The 15,187-nt window shown below is 47.1% G+C and overlaps 1 long non-coding RNA gene and 1 pseudogene across 1 annotated transcript; one reads left to right on the forward strand and one right to left on the reverse strand.

Moving 5' to 3' along the window:
- Positions 1–1,789: 1,789 nt before the first annotated feature.
- LOC100398956 (transmembrane protein 121B-like) lies at positions 1,790–3,458 on the reverse strand (annotated as a pseudogene).
- Positions 3,459–10,714: 7,256 nt separating this feature from the next.
- Positions 10,715–13,216, forward strand: LOC144580381 (uncharacterized). The gene is made up of 3 exons (XR_013529803.1): positions 10,715–11,025; positions 12,761–12,821; positions 12,938–13,216. It is a non-coding gene; the product is annotated as an uncharacterized LOC144580381 (long non-coding RNA).
- Positions 13,217–15,187: the final 1,971 nt, after the last annotated feature.

The raw sequence follows: 15,187 nt of genomic DNA on the forward strand, positions 1-15,187 counted from the left end.
CCCACACCCAGCCCAGGAGCCCAAGCCCTCCCCCGGCCTCTGCTGGAGTGTGACACACCTGGTGCAGAGTGGCAAATGTTCTGCTGGTGTGGCCTGGCTGGCTTCTCTCCTGGCCGCCTGTACAGGAAGCATCAGGACCAGGGTTTTCAAGAGCCACAAACTCAAAAATTGTGAGTTGGAATTACCTTCAACCTTAGAGATTACTCATCTAACTTCTACTTTTTTAATGTGAGAAAACAGACCTAGAAAATAAAAAGGATATGTCACTCAAAGCCGGTGAGTGACACAATCAGAACTGGAATTAACATCTTCCGGTAACTCACCTAGGATTTATTACACCACATAAACTTCCATTACAAACTTTCCAAACATAAGAAGTGAGTAGGGGAAATAAAAATTCTGCAAGTTTCACCCCCACTGCATCCTGTTGAGAATGGAAGGAAGTGAGTATTTCCTGGTCTTGTTCCCTGCTGTCCTCCTGCACCCTTAAAATACGTAAAAATACTTATCCTGCCTCAAAGACTGCAAGAGTGACATTCCACATAAAGACTGAGTGCACAGCCCCCAGATGTCTCTTGTCATCACCCTCAATGAGAGGAATCTAGGGGGGAAAGCTGTGCAGCCTGCCTTGGCCCTAGTGAGACTCAAACAGACCAGAGGCAGGAGGTCACCACCTCGATTTCTGATCTACACTTCCCAGAGGAAGGACAGGTGGGAAATGGGACTTCCTATGCCACTGGGCCCATGGGAGGGCCAACTTCATGTCCATCTAGGAACCCCACCAAAGCTATTACTCTAAGCCCAGGTCTGACCTAGTCGACACCAAACCACAGGAAGGATAAGAGTTCTAGGTGCAGAGGGAAGAACAGAGGGAGGCCAAGCCAATGGCTGATACTCCACAGACCCTGTAATAACACTGGCACCCAATCCCAGCTGGAGCCAGTGGCCATGGCGAATGCAACTTCTGAGTATTTTGTCTTATTTTTTGCAAGTAGCATCAGTGCATGAAAGCATGGAGGTAGAAATGCTCACTCACCCAAGAAAGGGTGCAGTTTGGTTCTTAGAGAATGGATGCCCTCCTCCCTTTGAGCTAAGAAGAGAAGATCAGGATTGAGGATGATCCTGGGTGAGCTTCTCCCTTTGAAGGGAGTACCTGGGCAGCTCCCAGGGGCCCAGCTCTTTCTGGGAATTCATGGTCACAAATCCAGGCAGAAAAGAGGAGTGTGGTGGTAAGGTATAGGGGGCAGAGCCTCCCCAGATCTCCTACACATTATGAAGGGTCACAGGGTGGACGCAACAAAACAACACTACACAGAGAGAGACATACACTTTGCACCTATCACCGGAGAGAAATCGAATAGACACATCAGTGGAAAGTGGGTTCTGGGTCAATGTCAAGGCATGGGACGATGGCCACCAACCACAGCCTAAAAGAGCCTGGCACTTCTAAGTCAGGAATAAGACCCAAGGCCGAGCACCCCTCTCCTCCTGATGGATGGCAATTAGAGTGGAGGTGGGTAGATAAGCAGAGGTGTCAGACCCTTGGAGGTCAGGATTAGAGTAGAATAGGAGAAGAAAGGAGGGGGTAAGTGCACCTACCTCCCTCACCGTTAATTGCTGGTCTCCCTACAAGTGGTTCTCACCCCGGGGTGCAGAGGGACACCCTGGCCATTAGCCCCATAAAGGGTTACCTCTTCCAAACAGAGCCTGATCAAATCTGGGTGACAGAAGGTAGAAGATAAGGGGGTTGGAGACTCAACCCAAAACCAGGGATGCATGCCCTTCACCCTCAATTCTGGAAGACCCCAGCCATGGGCACCCCGTCGTTCTCCAAAATGCAGTGGCCCAGCTGAGAGCCTTCCTGTGGTGTCGGAGGCGGCGGAGAGGTGGAGGTCGGAGGACCATAGCCCCTTCTGGCCCGACTCGGGGAGGCCCAACTGCCCCGGTCCCAGCAGCCCTCCAGGGCCTCCAGGTCATGGCAGCTGAGGAAGAATAGGTTCTTGAGCATGAAGATGGAGAGCAGCTGCTGGTAGCTGACCACCAGGAGGCAGCGCAGCGCCAGCAAGGGCACGTCCACCAGGCAGGTGCCCAGCAGGAGCAGAAGGCGGCAGCAGCTGCCGGGAACGGAGGCCTGTCCCCTGGATGCCGCCGCCACGGCCAAGGCTTTAAGCTCATAGAGCCAGAGCACCCGCTAGGCGAGGGTGAGGAAGTAGACAGCGATGAGCAGGGATCGTAGGTGCGGGCAGCAGCTTGCGGCCCTCCAGCATCAGCTCCACCAAAGTGAAGCTGTCGAGCAGGTCCAGGCACGTGCCCAGGAAGCACCCAGCCACGCAGTGCCACTGGGGCTGTAGCAGCAGGAGTCGGGCAGAGCCTGTAGCGCGCCCGCCTCGCGGATGGCCCGCACCAAGCTGTAGAGCAGGGGCACCGACAGCGCCATGCTGAGGCAGAAGCCCGTGGTGCCGAAAGGCACGCGCAGCTCGATGAGGCCTAGGATGGACGTGGATCAGCAGGATCAGCACCACCTTGGGCGTGAAGGCGATGGAGTAGATAAGCCAGGCCAGGTAGGCAAAGACGAACTCACCCGCTGCTGCGGCTGCCCCTCGCGCCGCCGGCGCCCCCTCGGGCTTTACACCTCGAGGGCGCGGGCAGGTGCAGGGGCGGTTCGTGGTGGTGGTGGTGATGCTGGTGGTGGTTGTGCGCTCCGCTGGCCGTGCCGCCCAGACGGCCCCGGCTGTTCTTGGCGAAGATGGCCCAGCCCACCACCAACACCAGGTCAGTGGCGATCCAGGAGCAGCAGTACAGGTCGGTGACTGCAATGAGGTACAGGTCCAGCAGGCCGCCCTGCGCTAGCAGCAGCACCACGAGCAGCACCTGATAGCCCCAGCGGCACCCGGGACTGGGGGCGAAGCCGGCACCGACCCCTGAGCGCCTCAGCAGCAAAACGAACAGCAGGAGGCGTCTCCGCCCGCCCCGCCGCCCGCGCCCCCCGCCGAGCGGCTCCCGGAGCCTCGGCCGCGGCGCCCCCTCCGAAGTCCGCGGTGGTCTTGCTGCAGGAGGAGGTGGGCGTGGAGCTGGAGGAGGAAGTGTCGGCAGAGGAGAAGGCGGCGGGCACGGAGCCTGCAGGGGCGCCCCCCCTGATCCGGCGGCCCCAGGAGCGCGGCGTTGGGCACCAGCGGCTTGCTGACGCTCAGGCTCTAGTCTTCGACCTCGGGCTCGGCGCCGGTGCTGCTGCTCAGGGAGCCGCCGCCCCCGCCGCGTCTGCTGCCCCCTCCCCCGCGGCTGGTGCTGGTGCTGGTGCTGGTTCTGGTGCGGGTGCTGGTGCTGGTGCTGGTGCTGCTGTAGCCCAAGCCTCTCCCGCCGCAGAGAGGAAAAGTGGCTGCAGCCGGGCGGCGGCGGGGGACTGCGGGGAGGCGCCGGGTGCGGAGAAGACCGAAGGAGTGGCCGAGCGCCGGGCGCATTGTCCTCCGAGGGGCTCTGGGGCCGCCCAGCTGCTCCCTCCCCGCCAACCCCGGGCGGGCTAGGCGGCCCGGGGGAGCTGGGCCCGCCACCTCCCCAGCGGTGGGGACTCGCACCTGGGCCGGGCGGCGGCGAGATCCGGACTGGAGCCACTGGACTGGGCGAGCCGGGTCTGGCCGGGTGGGAGCGGGGACAGGCGCGGAGCAGACTGCAGTGACGGTGGGCGGGGGCGGGTAGCGAGCCCGCCGGGAGGGTGGGATGGAGGGAGGAAGGGAGGCTGGCGGCAGGGAAACCAGGACTGGACTCGAAGGGGAGAGGAGGCTTCGAGACCAGAGAAGGGGAAAGCGGGGCACGCTGACTCAGCAGGAAATGGGGCGGGGTTGCCAAGCGCCAGAGTCGGGTGGGGAGCCCTGTAGCCTGGAGGAAGCGGAGGTGGCGCAGGGTCCGCCAGAACTAGGCGACCCTCGGGGGACTCTCAGGGAGTACGGACCCCTAAGGAAGTCCCTGGGAGTCCCACCGGCTGCACCCCAGGGCGCTAGTGCGTAGATGGCTTCGGTGCCCCCAAGCGATGGACTCAGGCAACTCTCAGGGAGGGCTTTGCACTTGGCCTTCTCAGCTCCGATGCAGGCGAGGGGCAGCTTCCCGCCACCACCATCCAGCGCCCTTCCCACGGGCCCATCCGCCTCTCCCTAAGGCACTAAACACCAGTGGAGTAGACAGGCCTCCTGTTGAGGAGACAGGCCATGTTGGCAAAAAGGGCCAGGGCAGCAGCCCCAGACCTACAGTCCTAAATATTAGTGTGCTCAGCACTGGGGTCAGGAGCCATCTCAGGGACGACCCAGCAGATGGAGAAGTTCCCTGAAAACACCTGCCTAGGAGGAAAGGCTAGTGGCATCCACCCAGCGGACTTCTCAAAGGTTTTAAAAGCAGAATGGGATGTAATAGGAAGATGTGTCAATCAGAGAGGAAAATAAAGGGACATTTAGAGGTGTGGGCACCTGGATGAAAACAAAGGCTCCAAAGGGATGATGGTGAGGGTTACAGCCCATCACAGTAGACAGAGATACCAAGGAAGAAAAGCAGTCAGTAGCCCTGTGTAGACAGGCTCAGGAGATAGGGCACAGCAGCTCACCCCAGGACTCACCCAGATGTCCATGCAGCAGCTCTGGAAGGCAGAAGGTAGAGTGCTGCCTTTGGGGATTTAAGGGAGAAGGAAATGACTAGAGCAGTTGGGGCTCAAAAACAATCTGAGGTTCACCAGTAATGGAGACATTCCATTCCCAGCCCCAGGAAAGGAGAGCAGGAAGCCTGCCTGGCCTGTTGACCTCCACATCCTTTGGGTGGCCTGTGCCCTCCCTGATTTCATGACCTTTGAAGCGTTGCTGCAGGCTCATCTTCCCTAGGTAACAGCTTGCAGCACAGCAACACCAGGCAGTGTGAGGGAGCGCGTGCAGTAGAGCAGCAGGGCTTAGTCAGACCAGGCCCTAAATCCACCTCTTGAATGAGGGTCAGTTTCAGCCAAACCCCACCTTTTCCAGTTCCCCAGAGTCAGCACAGCCAATCCCTGGTGGATGTACAATTTAGAACCTGCAGCATTTCCACCTTACCCGAACACACCACCTTTGGAAAGCAGGCATGGTGGTGAAGGCAGCAGGAGCTCTGGGGAATCCATGCTCAGTTAAAGGTCTCTGTGTGATCATCATTCCACTGAGCCTTAGCTTCCCAGGGAACGTCCACTCATAGCAGGGGCCACCAATGGCTGTTTTCTCGCTGGACTCTGAGTTCTACTCTCCCACAGCATTGCACTTTGGTAAGTGCTGGGGAGCAAAGCTGCCATGATTAGGAGCGCTGCTTCTTGGAGCTGGTCTTCACAGGCTTACAGTGTGAGACATCCAGGGTGCCAGTTGGGGCCAGGGTCCACCCACATGGAGCTGGGTGGGGAGTGAACGGTCTAGCAGGTGCAGCCACCACTCACGGCGAGCAATACAGCAGGCCCAGAGCTATCAGGGCTAAGCCAGTTCAGGTCAAAAAGTGGTCTTGTTGGGGGTCTGCCAACTGCTAATGGGGGTGATTATGGCAGTTTTCTAATCCCTTCAGGGTAAACACCAGCTGGCAACTCACAGAAGCAGGCTCAGGCCTCCCGTACAAGTAAGCAAAGTGGTGGAAGAAGGAAGATTGCTTCTCTCCTGAGGAAGAAACCATGTGTTTGGAATACGTTAAGCACTTTACGCAGTGTTAAGTTTGAGAAATGTTTATGCTTAAAACTGTTTCTATCATATACTAGTTATATTTCATTTTATTATCCCTTGTGTGTCCAGAAAGAGTTCCTAGAGAAAGAAGACAAAGGCAGTTTGTGTTGCAAAAGAAGCCCAAGGCTGAAGTTTGAAGAACTGAATATGCAACTTTGCAAGGGACTTGGAGAAAAAGGAAATCTCGTCAGGTAAGGTGGATGCTAAAACCTTGTGTTTAGGAATGTGTTTATTATTTTCTCACCACAGAAAAAATTATGAAAGTAATTGCAGAATAAGACCTTTCTTAAAATATTCCTTAGAGGAAACAGGACTTCAGAAAAGATTTCATCCACTTATTAAACTCCCACACATGGTTGTACTCTGGATGTAGATGTAAATAAGAGTGATCATCTGACACAGGGAATCACTTTTTTCTGGAGAAGAGATGTTGACAACAGTCTCTCTTTAGAGGCCAAAAAAGAAATTTGATCTAACCACTTTGTACTAAAGTGTTTTATGTCAAAACAGTAAAGTTTCTAAGCTCCCTTAGCCTATTCTAAATGTTGAAATTTGGGTTAAATACTTCTCTCTGGTGATATAAAGAATGGTGAAAAGACAGCCCAGGAAGATTTTAGTTTTTGTTCTGTTTTACTTTCTTTGTTTCCTCTGGTATTTTTTTCTTTTAATCAGTCCTAACACTAATCAGGAATCTTAGCTGATGCACACATTGGCTGTTCCCAAAAGTACAGAAGAAAGTGATAGGGTAGAGTGGGCAAGTGAATGGGTGAACAAAAAGCTAATTTAAAAGAGGCATCAGACTCTGAAAGGGAAGTGGTGCAATTGTTCTTGCAGTCATTACAGGGACTTTGTAAGGGAACCCGTTCTGATTTCTTTAAAAAATTGTTGTCTGGTAAAGCCCTGTCAAAATTACTGATATCTCACAAATTAAACATTTCTGAAATAATAAACATATTGATAAAACAAAAATATTAGTGTTGTTAGGTTATTAAATGTTTACTTCAAAAATTAAATTTTTACCAATAAAATTCTATTTTGATTTCAAAAACAATAAACATATTTTGATAAAACAAATATATTAGTTGCTGTTATGTTTTTAAATATTTACTTCGAAATCATGTCATCTATTTTCATTATTGAGAATGTCACTTGTCTTAATTACTCAAGGAATGGAATGAAGTCTTACATTATATAAGATTTTTCACACCACCGGTGAGAAAGTTCGAGTAAAGATTATAGTAGAGAAAGAGAAAGTCCTTCAACAAATCTAAGAAAGTTGAAAGTACTTGGCTAATATGTTTGAGGTAGTTTATGAAGAATGTCTTGGAAGCTATTCTGAAGGTTAAGCTTCTAAAAATATATGGTAAAGTGCTAAGTAGTCCCATGTTCAAGAGATACACATGATCACCACATAAACAGAACCAAAAACAAAAACCACATGATTATCTCAATTGACGCAGAGAAGGCATTTGACAAAATTCAACAGCCCTTTATGCTAAAAACCCTCAATAAACTCGGTATTGATGTAACATATCTCAAAGTAATAAAAGCTATTTATGTCAAAATAACAGCCAATATCATACTGAATGGGCAAAAACTGGAAACATTCCTTTTGAAATCTGGCACTAGACAAGGATGCCCTCTTTCACCACTCCTATTCAATATAGTACTGGAAGTTCTAGCCAGAGCAATCAGGCAAGAAAAAGAAATAAAGGGTATTCAAATAGGAAAGGTGGAAGCCAAATTGTCTCTATTTGCAGACGACATGATAGTATACCTAGAAGACCCCATCACCTCAGCCCAAAAACTCCTGAAACTGATAAGCAACTTCAGCAAAGTCTCAGGATATAAAATCAATGTGCAAAAATCACAAGCATTCGTCTACACCAATAACAGACTTAAAGAAAGCCAAATCAAGAACGAACTGCCATTCACAATTGCTACAAAAAGAATAAAATACCTTGGAATACAACTCACAAGGAATGTAAGGGACCTCTTCAAGGAGAACTACAAACCACTGCTCAACGAAATCAGAGAGGACACAAACATGGAGAAACATTCCATGTTCATGGTTAGGAAGAATTAACATCGTGAAAATGGCTATACTGCCCAAAGTAATTTACAGAATCAACGCTATCCCCATCAAGCTACCATTGAGTTTCTTCACAGAACTGGAAAAAGCCACCATGAACTTCATATGGAACCAAAAGAGAGCCCACATAGCCAAGTCAATTCTAAGCAAAAAGAACACAGCGGGGGGCATCACACTACCGGATTTCAAACTATACTACAAGGCTACAGTAATCAAAACAGCATGGTACTGGTACCAAAACAGAGATATAGACCAATGGAACAAAACAGAGGCACCGGAGGCAACACAACACATCTACAACTATACAATCTTTGATAAACCTGACAAAAACAAGCAAGGGGGAAAGGATTCCCTGTTTAACAAATGGCGTTGGGAAAACTGGCTAGCCATGTGCAGAAAGCAGAAACTGGACCCCTTCCTGACACCTTACACTAAAATTAACTCCAGATGGATTAAAGACTTAAACATAAGACCTGGCACCATAAAAACCCTAGAAGGAAATCTAGGCAAAACTATCCAGGACATGGGAGTAGGCAAGGACTTTATGACCAAAACACCAAAAGCATTGGCAACAAAAGCCAAAATAGACAAATGGGACCTAATCAAACTCCACAGCTTCTGCATGGCAAAAGAAACAGTTACTAGAGTGGATCGGCAACCAACAGAATGGGAAAAAATGTTTGTAGTTTACCTATCTGACAAAGGGCTGATATCCAGAATTTACAAAGAACTCAAACGGATTTACAGGAAAAAAACATTCAAAAGTGGGCAAAGGATATGAACAGACACTTTACGAAAGAAGACATATATGAGGCCAACAATCATATGAAAAAATGCTCATCGTCACTGGTCATCAGAGAGATGCAAATCAAAACCACATTGAGATACCATCTCACGCCAGTTAGAATGGCAATCATTAAAAAATCTGGAGACAACAGATGCTGGAGAGGATGTGGAGAAAAAGGAACACTTTTACACTGTTGGTGGGAGTGTAAATTAGTTCAACCATTGTGGAAGACAGTGTGGCGATTCCTCAAGGCCTTAGAAATAGAAATTCCATTTGACCCAGCAATCCCATTACTGGGTATATATCCAAAAGACTATAAATCATTCTACTATAAGGACACATGTACACGAATGTTCATTGCAGCACTGTTTACAATAGCAAAGACCTGGAATCAACCCAGATGCCCATTGATAATAGACTGGATTGGAAAAATGTGGCACATATACACCATGGAATATTATGCAGCAATCAGAAATGATGAGTTTGTGTCGTTTGTAGGGACATGGATGAATCTGGAGAACGTCATCCTCAGCAAACTGACACAAGAACAGAAAATGAAACACCGCATATTCTCACTCATAGGTGGATGATGAAAAATGAGAACACATGGACACAGAAAGGGGAGTACTAAACACTGGGGTCTATTGGGGGGAAAAGGGGAGGGCCAGTGGGAGGGGGAGGTGGGGAGGGATAGCCTGGGGAGAAATGCCAAATGTGGGTGAAGGGGAGAAGTAAAGAAAAGCACACTGCCATGTGTGTTCCTACGCAACTGTCTTGCATGCTCTGCTCATGTACCCCAAAACCTAAAATCCAATAAAAAATTTAAAAAAATTAAAATAAAAATAGAAGAAGAGATACACACGAATAATTTGAATGGCAGTATATCTTTTGCAGTATGGGGAAAATGACACCCCAATCATGAGTGTAATGCAATAGTGTAAACGACACAACAAAAATAATAATAAAAAAGTAATAGTCTTCTATAATGAAGAAGAATTTAATTCAAGAAAATTTGGGGAGGTTGAGGATAGATTTGGGGATGATTACTTGGAAACAGATGTTATAAACATAGAGAGCTGGTGAGAGTTTTATTAATTATTAAAACCTACATGAGTATCTGCTGTGTCTTACTAATTGTTCGTGAAATACCAGATTGAGATCTTTTTGTTGTAGGACTAAACCTATTAGTATTTCTCAAGACTAATTTTCTGTGTGTGTGTGTGTGTATGTGTGTGTGTGTGTGTTTGATATGATTTTGATTGAGGTCTCTTTGCTGTAGGACCTATGGGTCATATCAACATTGAACCTATTTAATGCCAGGGATTTCACGGAGCTAAGGAGACTGCGGTTGGCTGGGTGTATGCCAGGTGGCGGGTAGTGATCGCGGTGAGGGGGTTGGGGTGGTTTGCTCTTTTGTGGGCTCCTCCTGGCTCCTCTGGCAGGAATTCCTGAAGGAGGCTTGGACTCTGGCACAGGCCCTCTTCACATCGCAAATGTGATCTTCTTGAGCTTGGCTTTCTTGAGGGTTCTCAGCGACATGCCTGGACATCTGTCTTGGATTAACCACAGAGAACTTTGGAGACGTCCTCTACACCTGATCTTCCCCCATGAGAAGCCAGTTCCAAGTGTCACCACCTCTGCTGCACGCTGGGCTTGCATCTTTGTGGTCGTTCCCTCCATGTCCAGACAGTAGTGCTGAGAAGAAGGAGTCCCTGGGCTTGGAGATCAAGGCAGGGCCCCTTGGTGGGTTGCCCAGGTCGAAATGTGGCAGTCAGCTCATGGGGCTGTGGAACGTACTGGTGACCCCCAGAGTGCCAGCTTCCAGGTTGGAAGCGCCCTCATTCTCCGCAAGACCGGAACAGAAGAGTGGGCTCAAGGAGGTACTGAGGTCAGGACTGCTTGTGGCACGCAGCCTCCTTCCAGGGTCGCCACTGTAACCGAATTCACCTTGAACCTGTGCGGCAGCAGCTGGACAGCGCCAACATTGCGGCTCCCCAGCTGTGCACGCGAAAGCGCATGCGCAAGCCGCAGGTCACAAGCCCTAGCGGTGAGCCGGGGCTCGCGTCACAGTGACAGCCACGGTTGCCTTGAGAACGATCTCAGCTGCTTAGCAACACAGGGGCCCTCTGCGGCAGTGCCTCAGTGTTGGGCAACGGACCCTTTCTCCCCGCGATCATCGCGGAGTCCTGCGATTTTAGGAATCTGGCAGGCTGAACCAGGACAAAAGAAGATCTGGCGGGGCTTCAGGGATGTCCACGGCGATGCGCAATTATCCCCACGATCCTTCAGGCCGGCCCAGATAGCGTGGAGGTGCCTCTCACTGAGAGCCCCCCAGCTGGATTTCCAGGTCCGGCTTGCCTGTCTGTGGCGGGTCTGCTCTGTCCCCTAGGTGCTTCCCGGCACAGAGCAGAACCCCGGAGCCTCAGGAGCTGCCTGGCAGGGTGTGTTTCCGTGCGACTCTTGGATGTCCCTGTGTGTCTTTCTGCGTGTATGTGAATGTGTGTTGCATATATATTTCCGAGTGTGTCGAGGAGTGTGTGCGTCTGTGTGGGGGTGGGACATGCTGACACGAGTGTGGCCAGTGCACTCCAGTGTAGTTTCTCTGTAGTCCACCTACCTTCTGCTGCCGGTCTGCGTTTGGCTCAGTTTGGGGACCGCAGCTCTCAAACATTCATTGTTTTCCTGGTGTTTTCCAAAGCCTCAGTGTAGTGGGGTTTGGCTTCCACCTGCAGGAGTCATAATCACCCGGTCATCCCGAGGTGGGTAACTCCTTGACAAACAAGACGGGCGCAACACAGATACAATCCATTTTCTCTAGGAGCCCTTGGTCCTGTAGCACATCTAGGGTTGGAGGGACCCTAGCTGTGTCATCCTCAGGACCCTTGAACGGCTCCAGTGGTGTCCGTAAACTTATAGGTATTTCCTCTACTTAGGATTCTTGTTTAAAGATAGATTGTAATTCGTGTGTTGGAGTGAGCCTGGATTTCTGTACTTCTTGTAGGCACTCATTGGATGCCACTGAATAGCGGTCCCGATTGACATTTTGGAGAAGCAAGTCTCAGAATTGTTCTTTTGAAGTGCGAAGTATAGGTGTTAAATCTGCAATTAGAACTCTTTTCTGGATATCATCTTCATTTTTCTTCCTAATCACTTTCCTAATAAAATTAAAACACACTGCCATCATCCAGAAAAACAGATTTACCATTTTTGAATGATTAATTTAGTTGACTCTTGGTTACCTAAGGACAGATTACAAGACATGAGTTAGCCGTGGTATAAAATAACAGTGTGCTTGGTATCATAGAGGAATAAAGTATCAGTCATGTAAGGAAAAATTAATATGTTTACAGAATAATGTAATTCTGTTTAGAATTATGTGGTATCTAATCTAGCTTGGGAATGCTCCAAAATTTCAGCTGTCTGAGTAATTTTGGGGAGCAGAACCTCCTTTTTCTTCCACTCTCTGAGGAAGAGCTGTCTGCATATGTTACTACAAAATCTTCGCAGAGAATGTGCTGTGATTGGTGGAGCTTTCTAACATATTGGCTGCAAATACTCATGCGCTTTGAGTTCCATGACAGATTTCTATATGATCTTTTAAATGGTAAATATATTCTGAAATAAAGGATGTGAATTTTAAATGAATTAGTTTTAAATGATCTTTTATAAGACATTTTAGTTGGTTATACATTCTCTAGGACTTCAAATATGTGAGAACTTTTCCTTTAGCCCTTCTCAGTTGCCTAAAAATTATTTGTTTGCATAAACATGAGTACACATATGTGCATGCGGGAAAATGTTGTGTGTAGTTGCTCCCAGGTTAAGCATTTCAGCTGTAGAAGTCATTTGTGACAAATTATGAGACCAGAATTACTTGGAGTAAATTATAACTAGGAACAATGAAGAAATATTGAGATAATCTTTTAAAATAATTTTCCAGAATTCATATCTTCCATCAGTTATATGGTCATTTACAGGTAAAGTACTATAAAGTATATTGAATTGGTTACTTTTCAATTCCTGTTGCATAAATGTTAACAACATATGGTGGTCCTATACTGTATTAATCAGAAAGTGCTAAGTTTTTAGGGACCTAACTTAAGCAAGAATGTTGAACAGAGGAAATTTAATTTTATCATTAATTAAACACTAGGTATATGTCTATTTGTTCTTCAGAGAACTAGAGGAGGAAAACATTGCTTTTTTCCTGAGGAAGAAAACAGGTGGTTGGAAAAAGGTAAGTACTTTACACAGTGTTAAGTTTGAGAAATCTTTTTACCTAAAACTGTTTCCATCATATCCAGGTTTTGATTGGTTTTATTTCATTTTTTTATCCCTTGTGTGTCTGCAAAGAGCTCCGAGAGAGAAGACAATGGCAGTATGTGTTGCCAAAGAAGGCCAAGGCTAAAAGTTGAAGAACTGAATATGCAACTTTCCAAGGAACTTGGAGACAAGAAAAACCTTGTCAGGTAAGTTGGTTGCTAAAACATTGTCCTTTGGAATTAACCGTCAATGTTTATTATATTCTCACCACAGAAAGACATGTGAAAATAATTGCAAGATAAGACCTTTCTTAAAACATTCTTTAGTGGAAACAGTATCTCACAAACAAATTTCATCCACTAATTAAGCTCTCACGGATGGTTATACTCTGGATATATATGTAAATAAGAGTGAAAATCTGACACAGAGAATTGCTTTTTTCTGGAGAAGAGATGTTGACAACAGTCTCTCTTTAGAGGCCAAAAAAGCAATTTGATCTAAATACTCTGTACTAAGATTATGATGTTTTACGTCAAAATAATAAAGTTTCCAAGCTCACTTACCCTGTTCTAAAGGTTGAAATTTGGGTTAAATGCTTCTCTCTGGTGAAATAAAGAAAGGTAAATGGATGGCCCAGGAAGATTTTAGTTTTTGTTCTGTTTTCCTTTCTTTGTTTTCTCTACCATTTTATTCTTTTTATCAGTCGTAATTCTCATCAGGAATCATAGCTGATGCAGCATATAGGCTCTTCCCAACAGTCCAGAAGACATTGATCACAGCTCTGGGTGGGGTGGGCAAGTGAATGGGTGAACAAAAAGATAATTGAAAAGAGGAATCAGACTCTGAAATGACAGTGGCACAAAGGTTCCTGGAGTTGTTACAGGGACTTTGTAAGGGAACCCATTCTGATTTCTTTAAAAAATTGTCCTCTTGTAAAGCACTGTCAAATTTACTGAGGACACACAAATAAAATATTTCTGAAATAATAAACATATTGAGAAGACAAAAATATGAGTGTTGTCAGGTTTTTAAATATTTACTTCAACAATTAAATTTTTACCTTCTAAATTCTATATTGATTTCAAAAAGAATAAACATATTTTGAGAAAGCAAATATATTAGTTGTTGTTACCTTTAAAATATTTACCTCCAAATAATGTCATCTATCTTCATTACTGAGAATGTTGCTTGTCTTAATTTTTCAAAGAATGGCAGGAAGTCTTAAATTTTATGAGATTTTCCATACCACCAGTGAGAAAGATTGAGGGAAAATTATAGTAGAGAAAGAGAAAGTCCTTCAACATATCTATGAAACTTGGGAGTAATTGGCTAATATTTTTGAGGCAGTTTATGTACAATGTCTTTGGAGCTATCCTAAAGGTTGTTTCCAAAAATGTAGGATAAAGTACTAAGTAGTTCCATGTTCAGGACATACCCACGAATAATTCGGAAGGCAGTATATCTTTTGCAGTATGGCAAAAATGACACCCCAATCGTGAGTCTAATACAATAGTGTAATCGACAAAAAAAAAATAAAGACAACAATAACAATCTTCTATAATAAAGAAGAATTTAATTCAAGAAAATTTTGTGGAGGTTGAGGATGGAGTTGAGGATGATCAATTGGAAACAGTAGTTGTAAGCAAAGAGAGCTTCTAATTATTTTATTAATTATTTAAACCTTTATGAGTATCTGCTGTGTCTTACTAATTGTCATTGAAATAGCAGATTGAGTGAGGTCTTTTTACTGTAGGACTAAAATCATTAGTATTTCTCAGGACTACTGTGTGTGTGTGTGTGTGCACGCGCGCGCGTGTGTGTGTGTTTGACATGAGTTTGATTGAGGTCTTTTTGTTGTAGGACCTATGGGTCGTATGAACACTAAACCCGGTGAATGCCAGGGATTTGACGGAGCTAAAGAGACGGGTTGGCTGGGTGTATGCCAGGTAGTGATGCCGGTTTGGGGGTTGGTGCGGTTTGCCCTTTTGTGGGCTCCTCCTGACTTCTCTGTCAGGAGTCCCTGAAAAAGGCTTGCGCTGTGGCACAGGCACTCTTCAGATCACAGATGTGATCTTCTTGTGCTTGGCTTTCCTGGGGGTTCTCGGACGCATGCCTGGACATCTGTCTCGGGCTTGGATTCACCACAGAGAACTTTGGAGATGTCCTCTACACCTGATCGGCCCCAAGGGAAGAGAGTTGTGTCACCACCTCTGCTGCACACTGGGCTGGCCTCTTTGTGGTTGTTCCCTCCATGCCCAGTCAGTAGCGCTGAGAAGGAGTTCCTGGACTTGGAGATCAAGGCAGGGCCCCTTGGTGGGTGACCCTGGTTGAAATGTGGCA

The sequence above is a fragment of the Callithrix jacchus genome, chromosome 19, assembly GCF_049354715.1.
Source record: "Callithrix jacchus isolate 240 chromosome 19, calJac240_pri, whole genome shotgun sequence".
Lineage (NCBI taxonomy): Eukaryota > Metazoa > Chordata > Mammalia > Primates > Cebidae > Callithrix > Callithrix jacchus.